The 17,027-nt window shown below is 40.7% G+C and overlaps 1 protein-coding gene across 1 annotated transcript in view; it reads left to right on the forward strand.

Moving 5' to 3' along the window:
- Positions 1-3,339: 3,339 nt before the first annotated feature.
- Positions 3,340-17,027, forward strand: part of FANCC (FA complementation group C) — a 275,270-nt gene continuing 261,582 nt past the window's right edge. The window contains exon 1 of the mRNA XM_032840451.1: positions 3,340-3,513. The gene's annotated coding sequence lies outside the window, so the exon portion shown is untranslated. The remainder of the gene's footprint in view (positions 3,514-17,027) is intronic.

A 17,027-nucleotide genomic window follows, 5' to 3' on the forward strand; every position in this document is an offset into this window, starting at 1 on the left:
ATGGGGGTCTGGCTCCTGTGGTACAATCTCTATTTTGCCATTCCAGATTCCCCAGCAATAGCTTCATTGATTCAGTGAGGGTCATGTTACCATTCCTAGTTCAAATAGCTGTGGCAAGGAGTGAGGCAATTAGTACAAATATGTCCTTCTAAAGTATATTCTTTCATCAGCCCCTAGAGAGTGAGCATGTGAGGAAAGGGAAAGTTATGTGTCACAGTTATAGTACATTTTTTTTTCCTCCATTAATTTCCACCTCCAGCCTCCCTCTGGGTCCTGATGTCAGATCCTTTTCTCCCATTAGGGTGGCAGATTGAAGACCTTCACTATTACTTGCACCATTTCTTAAAACATTTTGTGCACAAACATTCTTATTGTTTCCTTCTCTAATTCCATGCACATTTCTTCAGACAGAATGTTTTAAGAGGAAAGCAATGTGGTGATTACCATACATAAGCCTCTAGAGTCATATCACCCCCTCTCCAACTTCTGCCCCATCAAGAACTTAGGAAGTGGTCTAGTACCAAGCCTGGGGAATGAGTGTGAGCATAGCAAGTGGTAAGAAGCAAAGCACCAGAGTCAATCTATCTGGATTTGAAGGTACTCCTTTATTATTAATAAAGACTGTTCTGTGCATCAGTTTCAATAGCTGTGAAATTGGGATATTACCAACCACGTAAGATCACTGTAATAATTAATCAGTTCAAGGCATCAGCCCAGTGCTTGAACTTAAGAAATACTCACTAAATATTCACAGTTGAGACAGCACAGGCGAGTATCAGAACTGTGGACAATCCAGTGTTGAGATACCATATGAAAGCTGAAAACTACTTGGGTGTCTGGACTAATTCCGGAAATATGAGTCTTACTACAATGGTTAAACTCTGAGACAGTTGATTCTATTTGTTTGTTGAATTTTAAAAGAAGATTTGATATCAGGTACTCTGTGGCACTCACCTGTGATGTTTTACCCTCTAGAATATAATGATTTAATGGATAGATTCCATTAGAATAAATTCTAATTATTTCTAAGAATGAAATAATTTTCACCTACACAGGCCACTTTTCACTTTTGCTACATTATTTAAATATAATTAGACTCTGTACCATAACCAAAACTATTTCTAGAGGTACACACACTCAGTTTTATAAGCTGATTAAAACTGGAATTTTTTTTTTTTTAAAGATTTTATTTACTTGAGAGAGAGAAAGAACACACATGGGCAAGAGGGGCAGAGGGAGAGGGAGAAGCAGACTCCCTGCTGAGCAGGGAGCCTGATGCAGGGCTCCATCCCAGGACCCAGAGTGATCATGACCTGAGCTGAAGGCTGACACTTAACTGACTGGGACACCCAGGTGCCCCAAAACTAGGATTTGTATCTAGGTATTTCTCAGGAAATTTTTCAAGCATTTTACAAAATGTTCATGTCATTACTGATTTAAAGTATTAGGATAGTTGCATGCATATGGATGCCAAAAAAATAAGTATCTATAAACCTCCATAAATTTATATTTATATGTGTTTATACTATACATGCTACTAATTTGGGTCTAAACTAGGCCTAAACATGACATCCTTTTATCTATAGTAAAGTTGAATTAGCCTAGCAAATCTTTATTAACCACTAAATCAAAAAGACATATAACTGCAATATGGCAAGACCTCAATTATTATTATTATTTTAAAGATTTTATTTATTTGAAACAGAGAATGAGCATGAGTCGGGGAGGAGCAGAGTGGGAGGGGGAAGCAAACGCCCCACTGAGCAGGGAGTCCTATTCAGGGCTCAACCCTGGGCTCCTGGATCATGACCTGAGCTGAAAGCAGATGCTTATTAACCAACTGAGCCACCCAGGTGTTCCGAGACCTCAATTATTAATGCTACAAATGCCGGAAATAATTTTTTAGCAAATATGTAAAAGGACCTGAGTACCACAATAGCATTTTCTCTAGGGAAATAAATGGCTTCTTTCCTTTGCTGGTAGAGGCCAAGTCTTAAATATTAACTTGCTCACATTTGTCACCACAAACACAATGACTTTCTCCCTATGGCCAAGGTGCCATGATGAGGGTCACTCAAGTATGTATCTCTCTACACAGGTTCTGCTTTAGATTTATGCACAATGAGCTATGTACCCATCAATATAGCACAGACCTCTTTAGTTGGCAAGGGGTATTTTCAAGACTATATTTAACACCTGATTCCTTAATACAGCTGCAGATCCTCCCTCTTTTTGCCTCAAATTCTGGATTGGGTTACTTCTGTATCTCCCTTTTTGAAAAAAAAAAGATGGTTGCTACCACTCACCTACAGGCTAAGTTTGTCACGTAGGACCTGTGTAAGCTTGATGTAACCTAATCCCTGTATTCAATCTCTTCTTCAGAAAATGGGTATTCCTTCATCACCGAAAGCTGGAAGTGTTTGAATATTTTTATGACATGCATGCACTGCCTTGTAATAAGTTTTTTTGAAAGCACCCATTAAGTTGTAGTTTTAAGATTCAGGCACTCGGGGTGCCTGGGTGGCTCAGTCCTTAAGCTTCTGCCTTCCACTCAGGTCATGATCCCATGTTCCTGGGATGGAGCCCCATATCAGACGCCTCCGCGCTTGGCGGGATGCCTGCTTCTCCCTTTCCCACTTCCCCTGCTTGTTCTCTCTTGCTGTCTCTGTCTCTGTCAAATGATTAAATTCTTAAAATAAAAAAAAATATGAGGCACTGATATTTTTCAAAAGATGTTTTTAAAAGCTTGGTTAGGTTCCACAGATTCTTTCTTTGAAACATCTATGAAAAACCTCCATGCACTAAATTAAAAAAAATCACCAAGACAAGCTAATGCTATTAACAGGAATGGAACTTTACAGAAAATTCTTTTATTTTGGTGGTTTCTTTGAATTTATCTGAAACCCATTCACACTGCATGGAGTTGATTGGGAGAGAAAAGGATTACTAACCCCCAAAAGATTCCCTTTTTGTGCCTTGTTTAGAGGTTTTACTCCTTGACAAAGCCTCAATTTTTCTTTTAAAAAACTCATCCCCATTTTACGTCCTCTGCATTTTGGACTGAATCCTGCAACACTTGGGCAACAACCTGATTGAAAACCCCAGGTTTCTCCTCCCCGGGTCTCTCCCGCCATCTAGTCCTTGCCATTGCTCTGAAAACTAAGGTAGCTGCAGCTTCCCCAGGATCCCTGGAGCGCGCCAGGCCTGGCCGACTTCCGGCCGGGCCGGAGCCAGACGCCCCTCCCTCCCCCAAGAGCGCGAGATTCATCGCAATTTTCCCGCGAGGCCGCGGCGATGCGCGGCATCGTTCGCCGGGCCCCAGAGTGCACTGCGGGTCTAGAGCGCGCGAGCGCCGCTCCACTGCCGAGCGACCGCGGGAAAATTCCAAAAAAGTCAAACAAAACAAAAAACCAGTACGGGGCAAAGCCAAATTTGCAAGCCACAGAACCCGGGCGGAGGCGTCCTTTCTGCCACTGCCCAAACTGCTGAAGCAGCTCTGGCGCAGACCACCCGGTAAGAGAGAGGCCGCAGAACGAGAGCGAAGGCGGCTGCTTCCCTCGGGGGTCTGGCCGACACGTCAGCCTGGGGATGGGGATGGGGGTAGGGAGGGAAGACTCGCGAGAACGTTCGCCGTGCCTTGCGCGTCTAGGTGGATGAGCGGAGCCCCCGCCGTGTGCTAGGGGTGAAGAAGGGCGGTGGGTAGAGTTTTGAGGTGGCGCCAATCCGCGGAGGGGCGGGGCGGCGGGCGAGGGGCGGGGACAGAGGGCGGGCCAGGCCCGGGGGTGGAGCCGGCGCAGAGGTCACGCGGAAGGGATCCCCCAGAGCGGTGCGACCTCGGAATGGGCGTTTCGGTTCTTTTTGTTCATTGAACTCTGGCAGCTAAGTTTGCTTAAAAGGAGAGGTGCAAAGGTGAATTTCTTCACCCCCGATCCGTGGGAGCTGTGAAAATTCGCCTCTTCTAACCCATCACCCTCTACACCTGGCCGCTTGCTCTCCGTCCCCCTGCCCCCAGGGCGCTGGGAGGGAGCGAGGCTCTTACCCCTTCCCGCCCTCCAGGCCCTTCAGGTCGCACTCGGGGAGGAAGGTTCTGATCGGTGACCGTCTACTCGCAACAGTCTTTCTTTGAGCGCCAGGCCAAGTCGCGTCCAAATCCCTGAGAGATTTTTTTGGGGGGAGGTGTTGTTTCTTGGCTTGCTTTTTTGTATTTACGTGGGCGCTTTTACAACCATGAACCTTCTGTGGTCATCTTGTATGGGTTAGAAGTCTGGAGGAGGAAAAGATCAGGACTTTTTGAAACATGAGAAATTTGGGACCAGAATTTTTAAGGAAAGAGGCCGAGGACTTTGCCAGCAAAGACCTGTATGTGCCAGTGCTTTTCTCCTAATCTGAAACTGTTGGAAGAACCCCTGGCTGCCGGTTTCCTAATAACCTGCCCATTTAGTGCATGTTAACTGTGATGTGATTGACTTACCATTTATCACATGAGGAGGGCACTGTTGGGCCACCCAACTTCAGCTATTTATGGATGTCACTCACCTTCAGTGATGTGCAGCTCAGAACCTTTTCTCATTATTCCCTTAAAGAGGGGAGGAAAGGTTGTTACAAATGATTGAATTCATACCATGTGTTGGGATCATTTATTACATAAGGTTAGATAGAAAACATGTTCATTGTGACTTTATCCATTAAACTTAAATCAAACGTTTCAATATAATGGACTGTGCCAGATTCACAGGGAAAGAAGCATTTATATGCATCAAAACAGAATTTGCTTTTCCTCGTTGTATTAAAGACCTCTTTCCCCAGAGTTAAAGTTAGGTCCTGCTTATTTAGAATTGGGCTAATTTTACTTTAGTATATATTACATTTTAATTAATCTTTTTCATTATTCAGTCGTATTTCTCATGATTTCTTGAAAAACATTTACTAAGGTTCCAGAAAAGAAAGGCAAAGTATTTTGGAATTTTTTGTTCTCTAATGAAAAGCATTAACTGGGTGTGGAAGATGTGTTGCTGCATGTATGTGAAACTGTGCATGTACATTTAAAAATAAATAGTATTTTAAACCAGTTCCATATTTCAGCAAGTAGTTCCAGTAACAATTATACAAATTTTGTATTTATGAAAACCAGCATCAAGGAGGCCAGCCTGGCCAGTAGAAAGTTGGATTGATTACCTAGGCCACATGGGTAGAAAAATCTCGCATGGTGTGGCAGTTCCAAATTGGTAGTAGTGGAGCCTCAAAGCAGGCTGGAAATCAGTACCAAATGGATTTATAAAATTTAAGTTGGGGTATGTACATTCTCTGTTCTTGTTTATGGATCTTGAATGACTTACTTTAATATGAAAGAACACCTATGGGAGAAGTACTTTGAGTTAACAGTGCTTCAACAAAACTGTAGTAGAGAAGAAAAAACTTAATTTACCAGAAAAATTAGATAAAGCTACAAATCTTGAGCATTTTATTTTCTACTAGATACCATTTTTTTCTTTTTTATTACTCTGTTTGGAAGAGACCTTGCAATGTTAACTGATCCATTCTCTTAGGCTCTTCTTAAGTTCTGCTAGGTATGCAGAAATCATTTCCCTCTTAAGGTCTCTGATACAGGAACATCTATAATCTTCCTGGTACCTTTCTCTAGTTATAGAGAAGCCAAGTTCATATGGAAATCGCCTTTTTGACTCTGTATACTCTGTTTTCTAAAGAATTAAGTAACTTTTAGTAAATTTAGTTTTTTGGAATTGTGCGGTGATTACTACAATTCATTTTTAGAACATTTATGCCACCCTAACAAGTTTGCACGTGCAAGTTCGTAGTTGATCCTAGCTGTGGCTTTCAGCTAGGAAATCAGGCAACCATTGATTTGTGTTCTGTCTCTATAGATTAGTCTTTTGGCATCCATATAAATGGACTCATAAAGTAAGTGCTGTCTTATCTCTGGCTTCTTTCACTTAGCATGATGTTTTTGAGATTTATCCATTTTGTAGCATGTATCAGTACTTCTTTATTGCAAAATGGTATCCCATTGTATGGATATACTGTATTTTGTATATTATCTATTTATATATATAATATATTTATATATATTTAAATATAATAATATATTTATATATATTTATATATGTATTATTTGTATATTATTTATCTGTTCATCTGTTTGTGGAATTGGTGGACACTTGAGTTTCTTCTACTTTTTGGCTATTAGGAATAATGTTGCTGTGGACATTCATGTGCAAGTCTTTGGAAATATGTTCTCATTTTTCTTGGATAGATACTTATGAGTGGAGTTGCAAGGTTGTATCGTAAGTTCATGTTTAAGTTTTTAAAGAAACTGCCCGACTTTTCGAATGGGGCTGTACCATATTATATTCCCACCAGCAGTGTATGGGGGTTTTAATTTTTCCAGAATACCATTTATTGTGTCTTTTTAAAATAGCCATTGTAGTGCCTGTGAAAGTAGTATTTCATTGTGGTTTTTTGTTTTATTTTATTTTAAAAAAGATTTTATTTATTTATTTGACAAGAAGAGAGACAGTGAGACAGGGAACTCAAGCAGGGGGATTGAGAGAGAGAGAGAAGCAGGCTTCCTGCTGAGCAGGTAGCCGGACAAGGGCCAATCTTAGGACCTGGGGTTCATGACCTGAGCTGAAGGCATATGACCAGTGCCCAATGACTGAGCCACCCGGTGTTCCTCATTGTGGTTTTAATTTGTGTTTCCCTATTGGCCAATGATGTTGAATATATTTTCATATGCATATTAGCAATTTCTTTGACAGTTTTGAAATATCTGTTTTTAATTGGGTTATGTCAACCTTTTAAAGGTAAAAGGTAGGTGATTCAGGCAGCAAAATCAGGTTTATTTAGGAACAGCAGAGGAACCGTAATTCAGGACAAGCGAACTGTGGTGAACCATAAAAGTCCTGAGAGCAAAGTAGGCATGTCCTTTTTAGAGGAAGGGAGGAAGTTTGGGAGGGTCTTTTTTGAACAGAAATTTAATGGAAGAAAATGAGAATTTGAAATGGTGGCAGCTTCTCATTGGCTGTAGGTGAGGGCAGCTTGCTGTTGCTGGGCGGAGAGCAAACCTTCCTTCTTACTGCTGGACTGTGTAAGCTGGGACAAGTGATATGTGTGTGAGTCATCTCTTCATGGTTTCAAAATTCCAATTTTGAGTTAGTTTCCTTAACACCTTTTCAAACATTTGTTAGTATCACTGATCAAAAGTTGAGCCATCTGTTCCTTGTTAGAATTGTTTTTGTCTTTTGGTGCTAGGAAGGACCTTTCCTGTACCTCATGTCCCACAGCATAGGGAGGTGCACAGATTGAAAACCACTGAAGCCACCTTTGAGTAACAAGGAACAGTGGGAAGGAGAACTCTCAGGTATTTCTGATTCAAAGTCTGTATCTTATCAAGGTTATAAGCATTGGAGATCTCTTGAAGTGTTGAGGCTGCATCACCCAGTTGGATATGTTCTTTCTACAAGGTTTTGACAGACAACAGGTACAAAGCTTAAAAATGATTATACAGAATGATATGAGGAGCAGAATAATGACATCAGTTTATGTAATAGTCCTGAACCAGGAGCCCAAACCCGAAAGTGACTGGCTACAGAGCAAAGCACCCTAGATCTTCAGGTGGAATTTATTGTAGCTAATGTATTTTTTCCCTAATTTTATGTAATTGGGTTTCCACTTTGGATGATTTATCCATGTGCAACAGGTGGTGTTTGCTGTTGCATAAATGCTTCCTTTTTCAGCAAGTAGGTAATCAAAGGCTATATGCATGACTCAAAGATATTGTGGGTTCAATTCCAACACTGTAATAAAGCGAATATTACAGTAAAGTAAATATTACAATAAGGCGAGTCATGTTTTGGTTTCCCAGTGCATATAAAAGTTATGTTTATACTATACTGTAGTCTATTAAGTGTATGATAGCATTATGTCTTAAAAAATACATACCTTAATTTAAAAAGACTTTATTACTAAAAAATGCTAACCATCTGAGCTTTCAGCAAGTTATAATCACTGATCACAGATCACTGTAACAAATATAATAATGAGTAAGTTTGAAATAGCATGAGAATAACTAAAAGGTGACACACAAAGTGAGCAAATGCTTTTGGAAAAATGGCACTAATAGACTTAACTCTGGGTTGCCACAAACCTTCAGTCTGTGAAAAAAAAAATTGAAGTATCTGTGAAGTGCTATAAAGTGAAGCACAGTTAAATAAGGAATGCCTGTGCTTTAGCAAGTGATAGAGTGTTTGTTGTTGGGCTTCTGTTGTCTTACGGCAGGGCTTGGCAAGTTTTCCCAGTGCCAGAGGGAGATTTCTAGTCATTCGTTCATTTTGTCCATTGTCATGGAAGTCCACAAAAAGGGTGAGTGCCCTTCTGATGGAGGCAAATCCAGAGTCACATATACCTCTTGGGAGTTACCTTTTTAATGTGGCAATGAAGTTTTAGTTGGAAAAACCTATGTGAGGCTTCAGATTTCTTGTGGATGTCCGTGGGGGCAGTTAGAAATCCAAGTATGAACTGGCTGCCCCTGGTGGTCTAAACATTCATAGGCCCAGTGATTCACCACAGAAAAAGATAAAACCACATACTGCACATAGGACTCCTACTGTGGTTTGATTATTAATAATGGTATTAGTTGGGATTATTCAGTTGGCCCTTTTGAGCCCAGGGTCACTGGTTTTTAGGGAATAATTAGGGAGAAACTGTCTTGTTCTGTGGACTCTGTTCTTGAAGGCCGTACAGACGGGGGTTATTTTGCTACAGAAGCAGCTGTGAGGTAGTAGTGAGAATGGGGAACTGTATGAGTGGAATGGGTGTAATTAGTTGCATTGAGAGTTATGATGGGACAGAGGGTAGAGAAAACCTGTAGAAACTGTTGTAGAAATTTGACACAGAAAGAAATATCTTCACCTCCCTCCCCTCCAGCAACCCTCAGTTTGTTTCCTGTGATTAAGAGTCTCATGGGGGGATGGGGTAAAAGAGTGATGTTATGAACACTGGGTATTATTATAAGACTGATGAATCACTGACCTCTACCTATGAAACCAATAATACATTATATGTTAATTAATTGGATTTAAATTTTTTAAAAAGTTTGCTTGGGAAAAAAAAAAAATGAAAGAAATACCCTGAAGGATGAGGATATAGTTAGTGGTTGCATTGGAGATGAAGGCAAAGTTGGCTGCAGGGAAGACTAGAAGTTCACTGCTGTCGTGGACAGATCCGGGTTTCTGATGACAGATCGAACACAGAAATTCTTCCCTTTTTGCCAGGGAAAGGGAAATGTGTGGTGTCTCTCCTAGTCGGATGGGGTGACCTGACGGGGTGGAAGCCAGCAGTGTGGGCGATGAAAGGATTCACCTGAGGCCGAACAAAGGTGATAGAAATTTATTTAATACATTCAAGGAAGCAGGAGGCAAGATAGGGAAGGAGAGATTGTCTGCTACGGTAGGAGGTTTTTAAAGGTGGAAGGTGAGGAGGTATGGGGACATGGAAGTTTCCCTTTTTTGGTAACTGTGCCTGGTTGTAAATAGCCATTTGGTCAGTTAGGGCTTATGGGTGTTTGGAGGTGGGTGGCCATGGGGTTGCTGTGGGCCCTTTTACATTGATCAAGTTTCCACTGCTCAAATCTTTTGGCCAAAAATGGCTTCTACAAAATGCAGACAAGGTCATTGTCTCTCCAGCATAGAGAAGAAGAAAATAAGGCGAGAAAAAGCAGAATGGAGAGAATGTACAGGTCTACCCTCATCATCCTGGGAAAACTCTGCTCTAGCTGTTGTTTGCTTCAGTTCCTGGAAATCCTTAATTTTAGGTCACCATTTGGTGTGCTTGTTTAGTCCGGGTTTGAGGGTTTCTTTAGATGAGACCCATGGATCCAGGAGTCAACTCCATGGAATTTGCTGGCATTAGAATTAGTCAATAATTACCTTTCTAGTGTGGTTGAGGAGTTTTTTGAAGTTGTCCTTTCTAATAAAGGACATCCCGAGGTTACAGGCTGTTGTGCTTGGGGTCTTCATCTCCTGGGAACATGCTGTGAAAAGATTGTTCTGTTAGTGCATTACTGTTTTCAAGGGATGTAATTAGACCTTTGCAGTACTGAAGTATATCTCCTTTTATTAGGTGTGGGTCAAAAAATGTTGAAGCTAGATGCATAGGGCACTCAATAATTATCTCAAGGGTGAGAACTTGAGGATTCAAGTGGGGTGGATCTGAGATTAGGAAGGACAAAGGCAGTTCTTTTGGCCAGGGTATTTGAAAGTTTTCCACAAATTTTGCCAATTGAGTTTTGATTTTGCTGCTGGTTTATTCAGTTAGTCCTGAAGACTGAAGATGATAAGTGAAGGAAGGATGTGAAGGATGATAATTGACAGTGAAAGCTACAGAGCCGGCCAGACATCACAGACTCACCATAATATTTGACCACTACAGTGAGTTTCTTGCTCACCATAGGGTTTAAGAGGGATTCCTCAGGTAGGGATGATTTTTTTTTCCCAGTTGGGTTTTAGCTACTGAAGAGGAAAGTTGCTTGTCTACATATAAAGGCTTTGGCCCAGTGGGAAGACATATGAGTCATTGCCAAGACATATTTATACCCATGAAATGGATGTAGCTGAATAAAGTCTATTTTCCAAACCTCGAATGCTTCATTTGGCAATTTAAAATACCCAGGAGCAGTGAGGCTAGGTTTCCCTGGATTGTGTTTTGGGCAAGTGGGGTAGTCAGAGTAGGCCTTTGTTGTCGCTTTGTTAATATTTCCCCACTGGTATTGATTCAGAAACCTTATCATTTTATCCATAGACCACTGGTTTAGAGCATGTACAATGGTCAGTAATGGGAACTTTAAAAATAAACTCAAAATGGATTAAAGACTAAATGTGAGACCTGAAATTATAAAATTCCTAGAAGAAATTTCTTTGTAATTTCTTTGACATTGGCCATAAAAAATTTTTCTAGATATGTCTCTTGAGGCAAGGGAAACAAAAACAAAAATAAACTATTGGGAATATATCAAAATATAAAACTTTAGCACAGTGAAGGAAACCATCAACAAAACAAAAGGCAACCTACTGAATGGGAGAAGGTATTTGCAAATGGCATATCCAATAAGGGGTTAATATCTGAAATACATACAGAGGCTATACAATTGAACACCAAAAAAAAAAAAAAAAAAGAAGAAAATCCAATGAAGAATGGGCAGAGGACCTGAATAGACATTCCTCCAAAGAAGACATACAGGTGGCTGAAAGACATAGGAAAAGATGCTCAACATCACTAGCCATCAAGGAAATGCAGATCAAACCCTCCCTGGGATATCACCTTATACCTGTCAGATGGATAAAATAAAAAACACAGGAAATAACAAATGTTGGTGAGGTTGTGGAGGAAAAGGAACTCTTGCGCACTGTTGGTGGGTATGCAGATTGGTGTAACCATTGTGAAAAACAGTATGGAGTTTCCTTGAAAAAAATTTTTTTGGATATTTATTTATTTGATAATGAGAGACACAGCGAGAGAGGGAACACAAGCAGGGGGAGTGGGAGAGGGAGAAGCAGGCTGTCCGCTGAGCAGGAAGCCTGGTCCGGGACTCTGTCCTAGGACCCTGGGATCATGACCTGAGCCAAAGGTAGCCACTTAATGACTGAGCCACCCAGGTACCCCTCGAAATATTAAAAATAGAATTATCATGATTCAGTAATCACACTGCTGCTATTTACCCAAAGAAAATGAAAGCATATATATTTTGAAAAGATATATACACCCTATGTTTATTGCAGCATTAGTTACAATAACCGAAATATAGAAATAACCCATGTCCATTGATAGATGATTGGATGAAGGTGTGGTGTACACACACACACACACACACACACACACACACACAGGAATATTACTCAGCCATAAAAAAGAGATCTTTCCATTTACAATAACATGGATATACCTAGAGGGTATAATGCTCAGTGAAATAAGGCAGAAAAAGACACACATGTGATTTTACTCTTCATGGAATTTAAGAAATAAAAACAAATGAACAAACAGGAAAAAGAGGCAAAAAAACCCAGATTCCTAAATACAGAGAACAAACGTGGTTGCCAGAGGAGAGGTGGATGAAGTGATGGGTAAAATAAATAAAGAATAATAAGAGGTATACTTATCTTGATGAGTATTGAAGAGTGTATAATAGTGTTGAATCATTGTGTTACAAACCTGAAATGAACATAACACTAGTTGTTTATTGTATATTAATTTAAAAAGGGAAGAAAGAGGAGCAACCGGGTGGCTCAGTGGGTTAAAGCCTCTGCCTTTGGCTCCGGTCATGATCCCAGGGTCCTGGGATTGAGCCCTGCGTCGGGCTCTAAAAATCTTTAAAAAAAAGGGGTGGGGGGAGAAAGAACTAGAATTACAGAATTTCTGGCAGGATTGAGTTTTTATTTGGCTCAAAACACAAGTTTCTCTTTTTATCACACCAGCCACCATTTGATTGCCAATATTGTTTTTCCTTTTCTGGTGCTGATTGTTGGTGTCTCTAGTCAGTCTCTCCAGGCTACCTTTTGGAGGTGAGTTCCTTTGGACCATAATAGAGGTTTGACTTTTGGACCCTATGAGGCCAGGATTTTTTGTGGAAAAGTCAGTGAGGTGATTTCCTCTACCTTTCAGAGTGTCAAGCTTAGAATGCCCCTGGACCTTAATACTAGCCAAAGCAGCAGGTAAGAATATAGCATCCAATAATTACTGAAGGTAAGGGCCGTTTTCAGTTTTATCTCTGCTGGAAGTAAAAAAGCCACGTTGTTTATATAACATTCCAAAATCCTGAGCCACTCCAAAGGCATGTCTATTCTTAGTGGACATGTAGTGAAAATGTTATCCTAAGCCCTTGCTGAGGATACAGCCCTAAAGAGTGCATATAATTTGACTTCATGGGCTGAAATAGCCAAAGGCAGAGGTGCTGCTTCAATTATTTTAAAAGTTGATATCTCATAATCAGCACAATATTTACAATTTTCATCTTTCAGGTAAGAACCATTGGTGAACCATGAAAAGTCAGTGTTATCTGAAGTTTTCTGTAAATCATCATGTGGGGCAGCAGGTGATTTGTCAGTATTTAGTAGTTGTGGGGGGCTTTCATCAGTAGAGGAGGGAAGAGTAGCAGGATTAAGGTTACTATAGTGAACAAGAGTGATACAAGGGGCAGTTAATGGGATGATTTCATAGGAAGTGAAATGGCTAAATGTTCTGTATGATGAGAGTTAAGAAGAGCTTTGACAGCATGTGGCACAAAGATGGTTAAGGGGGATCCCATGATTGTTCCTTCAGTGGCCTTTACAAGAAGGGCAGTAGCAGGTATAGCACGGAGGAAGGGGGATATCCCTGGGCTACAGGATTAAGTTGTTGACTGTAATATCCTGTGGGTTGGTGGTGCTCCTCATGTTTTTGGGTGAGTATCCCAAGGACATTCCATTTTTCATATACAGCCAAGAAAGGGAGTTGATAATTGGGGTGTCCAAGGGCCAGGAGATGGTTATTAAACCACATTTTTCAAGATCTGAAAAATCATGTCCTCGCAATCTTCCTAGGTTAGAAGTTTTTAAACAAGTTTTATAAAGGTTGGGCCATAAGGGAAAAGTTTGGGATCCGGTTGCAACAATAGCCTGTCAACTTGAGAAAACCTCATAGCTGATATTTAGTGTTTGGGCTTTGAGAAGTTCAGGGTGCCATCAAGCCTGTGTGATCTAGAAGCTGTCCTTATTCTAAGGTTAAATGTTTTAAGTATCAAATTTAAATTTGAACAAATTATTTTTTAAGAGACTTTCTATCCCTTTTTGGCTTGGAGTTTTAGCAAACACGTTATATCTTATGAGGAGGCTTGGGAAGAGGAGCAGAGAAGTAAGTCATCCACATACATTATTAAAGTAGAGTCTCCAGGGAATTTGGTATCATCTGGCTCAGGCTTTAAGGTTTGTGAGAAATAAGGGCTTTCCATGAAACTCTGGGGCATTATTGGTCAGGTTATAGTGCTGTTCTTCCCAAGTAAAGGCAAAAAGATACTTACTAATTTTATTTACTGGGATACTGAAGAAAACACTACATCAATCAACCATGGAAGAAAATTTGCTCTCAGTAGGGATGGAGGCTAATAAGGTGGAGTTAGGGACAACAGAGTGGCAAAGCAATGACAATATTGTTTATGGCTCAGGAGTCCTGATGAGCTTCCCTCTGAGGCCATTTGGTTTCTTCACAGTTAAAATGGTGTTGCAGTGCCTGGTGCAGGGATAAGGAGGCACCGGGTCTAATAGACTTCTATAATTGGCTTAATGCCTTGAAGGGCCTCTTTGTTTATAGGGTATTGGTTAATTCTGGGTAGAGATTTTGAAGAATCTGTTTGGATCTTTAACAAGAGATCTTTAACAGCACTATGGATCCTGTAAATATCAGTTGAGGATTTTGCAATAGAGAGGATGGTAGCTGATCCACTAGGGACAAATGATTAGTGTCCTTGGAATAGCTATATTGATATCAGAGATGGAGCAAATAAGAGATGTTGAAGGTCATTTGTCTTACCCAGTTCGCTATTTCGGTTGCTGCTGTCAAATTCTAGAATTATTTCCACCTTTTGGAAGAAAAATCCCAGCATCATATTTTTCTAAGAAACCTTGGCCCAATAAATGAACAGGGCCAGAGAAACTAAGGAGAAAGGATGGGTATCTCTGAAGGTATTTTGGGTACATTTGAAAGCCTCCAGGTACCAATTAAGATAGGGATCCCATTTAGTCTGTTTAATTTCAGAGCTCTGGTCTTCTAATTTGGTTCTGAAAAATAAAAGTTTGGGTGATTGAAGGTTCTCCACAATGGCCATTGGAGTTGTAAGTTATCCCACTTAGTTAAGGATGCACAAGAGGGGGGACTGTAGTTTTTGAACATAAAACTGACCAGCATCCCGGAAGGAGGACTGTCTTGAGAGAATTTACAGGATTGGGATCTTCTCATACTTCAAAAGCAGAGGTTCAGAATATAAATGAATATCACTAAAAGGACTATACCTTCAAGAAAACAGATCGCCAATTAAATTCGAGAGCTCAACAAAAAGGAGGGAGCTTGAATCTGAGAGAAGACTTTCTGAACTGAAAGGAAGAAGACAAATCAAGCAGAGAGCAATAAGGGGTGCAAGTGGGTGCCACATGTGGTTCTCGGGGTTGTTAGTTCCTCTTGGGTTCATTGCCTTTGGATCCCATTTCTGACACCATGAAATGTCAACCTTTTTAAAAGAAAAATATAAGTGAATAGCCAGCAAAATCAAGTTTAGGGGCACCTGGGTGGCTCAATGGGTGAAGCCTCTGCCTTCAGCTCAGGTCATGATCTCAGGGTCCTGGGATCGAGCCCCGCATCGGGCTCTCTGCTCAGCAGGGAGCCTCCTTCCTCCTCTCTCTCTGCCTGCCTCTCTGCCTACTTGTGATCTCTGCCTGTCAAATAAGTAAATAAAATCTAAAAAAAAAAAAAAAGAATAAATAAATAAAAATCTTTTAAAAAATCAAGTTTATTTGGAAATAGCTGAGGAATCGCAATTCAAGAGAAGGAAACTATGGTGAATGATAGGCAAATCCTGAGAACTATGGAGAGGAACATCCTTTTACAGAGGAAAGGAGGAATTTGGAGGGGTCGTTTTGGACAAAGTTCATTGGAAGAATATGAGAGTTCACAATGTTGGTGGCTACTCATTGGCTGTAGGTGAGTGAAGTGATGACAGCCTCTCATTGGCTACAGTTAAGGATGGTTGCTGTTGTTGGGGGCCTGTAGCTTGTTGTGCAGAGAGGAAATCTTTCTTCTTGCTGGACCAAGCAAGCTGCAATAAATGGGTCTATGTGAAAGCCCTCCTTTCATGGCTTCCCAGTTCCAATTTTGAGTTAGGTTTCCTTTTTTTTTTTTTCTCCCTAAGATTTTATTTATTTGTTTGACAGAGAGATGACGAGTAGACAGAGAGGCAGGCAGAGAGAGAAGGGGAAGTAGGCTTCCTGCTGAGTAGAGAGCCCAATGTGGGGCTTGATCCCAGGACCCTGAGACCATGACCTGAGCCGAAGGCAGAAGCTTAACCCACTGAGCCACCCAGGCGCCCCTTGTTGTAGGTTTCCTTAACACATTTTTCACAGTTGATTGTCTTATTACTGGGTTGTAAGCATTCTGTGTAGATTCTGAATAGGAGCCCACTATCAGACACATGTTTTGCAAATAATTTCTCTCATTCTGTTACTTGTCTTTTCATTTTATTCATGGTATCTTTTGAAGTACAGAAGTTTTAATTTTGAGGAAGTCCATTTTATGATTTTTTTCTTTTTTTCCATCATATCTTGGGCTTATGATTAATTTCCATAAACTTTCGTGTGTGGCACGAGCTATGGATCCAAATTTATCTTTTTTGTACATGTTTATCCAGTTGTGCCAGCACTATTTTTTGAAAAAAACTGACCTTTCCCTACTTTTATCAAAAATCAATTTGCTATAGGGGTGCCTAGATGGCTCAGTTGGTTGTGTCCAGCCCTTGGTTTTGGCTCAGGTCAAGAGATCAAGCCCTGTGTCAGGCTCCATGCTCAACACAGAGTCTGCTTGAGTCTCTCTCCCTCTCCCTCTGCTCCCCAACCCCCCCGCCACATGCACACAAGCTCTCTCTTTCTCTTTTTTTTTTTTGAAGATTTTATTTATTTATTTGACAGACAGAGATTACAAGTAGGCAGAGAGGCAGGCAGAGAGAGAGGAAGGAAAGCTTGGCAGAGAACCTGATGCAGGGCTCGATCCCAGGACCCTGAGATCATGACCTGAGCCGAAGGCAGAGGCTTTAACCCACTGAGCCACCCAGGCACCCCCCCCCTTTATCTTAATAAATAAAATCTTAAAAAAAAATCAGTCGACCATAATTATAACTAGACTCTCATTTCTGTTTCAGTGACCTGTATTTATATTTTTATACTAGCACCACATTATTTTAATTATGGAAGGTTTATAGTAAATTTTGAAATTGGGTA

This window comes from Lontra canadensis, unplaced genomic scaffold, assembly GCF_010015895.1.
Source record: "Lontra canadensis isolate GAN:19392208 unplaced genomic scaffold, GSC_riverotter_1.0 scaffold113, whole genome shotgun sequence".
NCBI lineage: Eukaryota > Metazoa > Chordata > Mammalia > Carnivora > Mustelidae > Lontra > Lontra canadensis.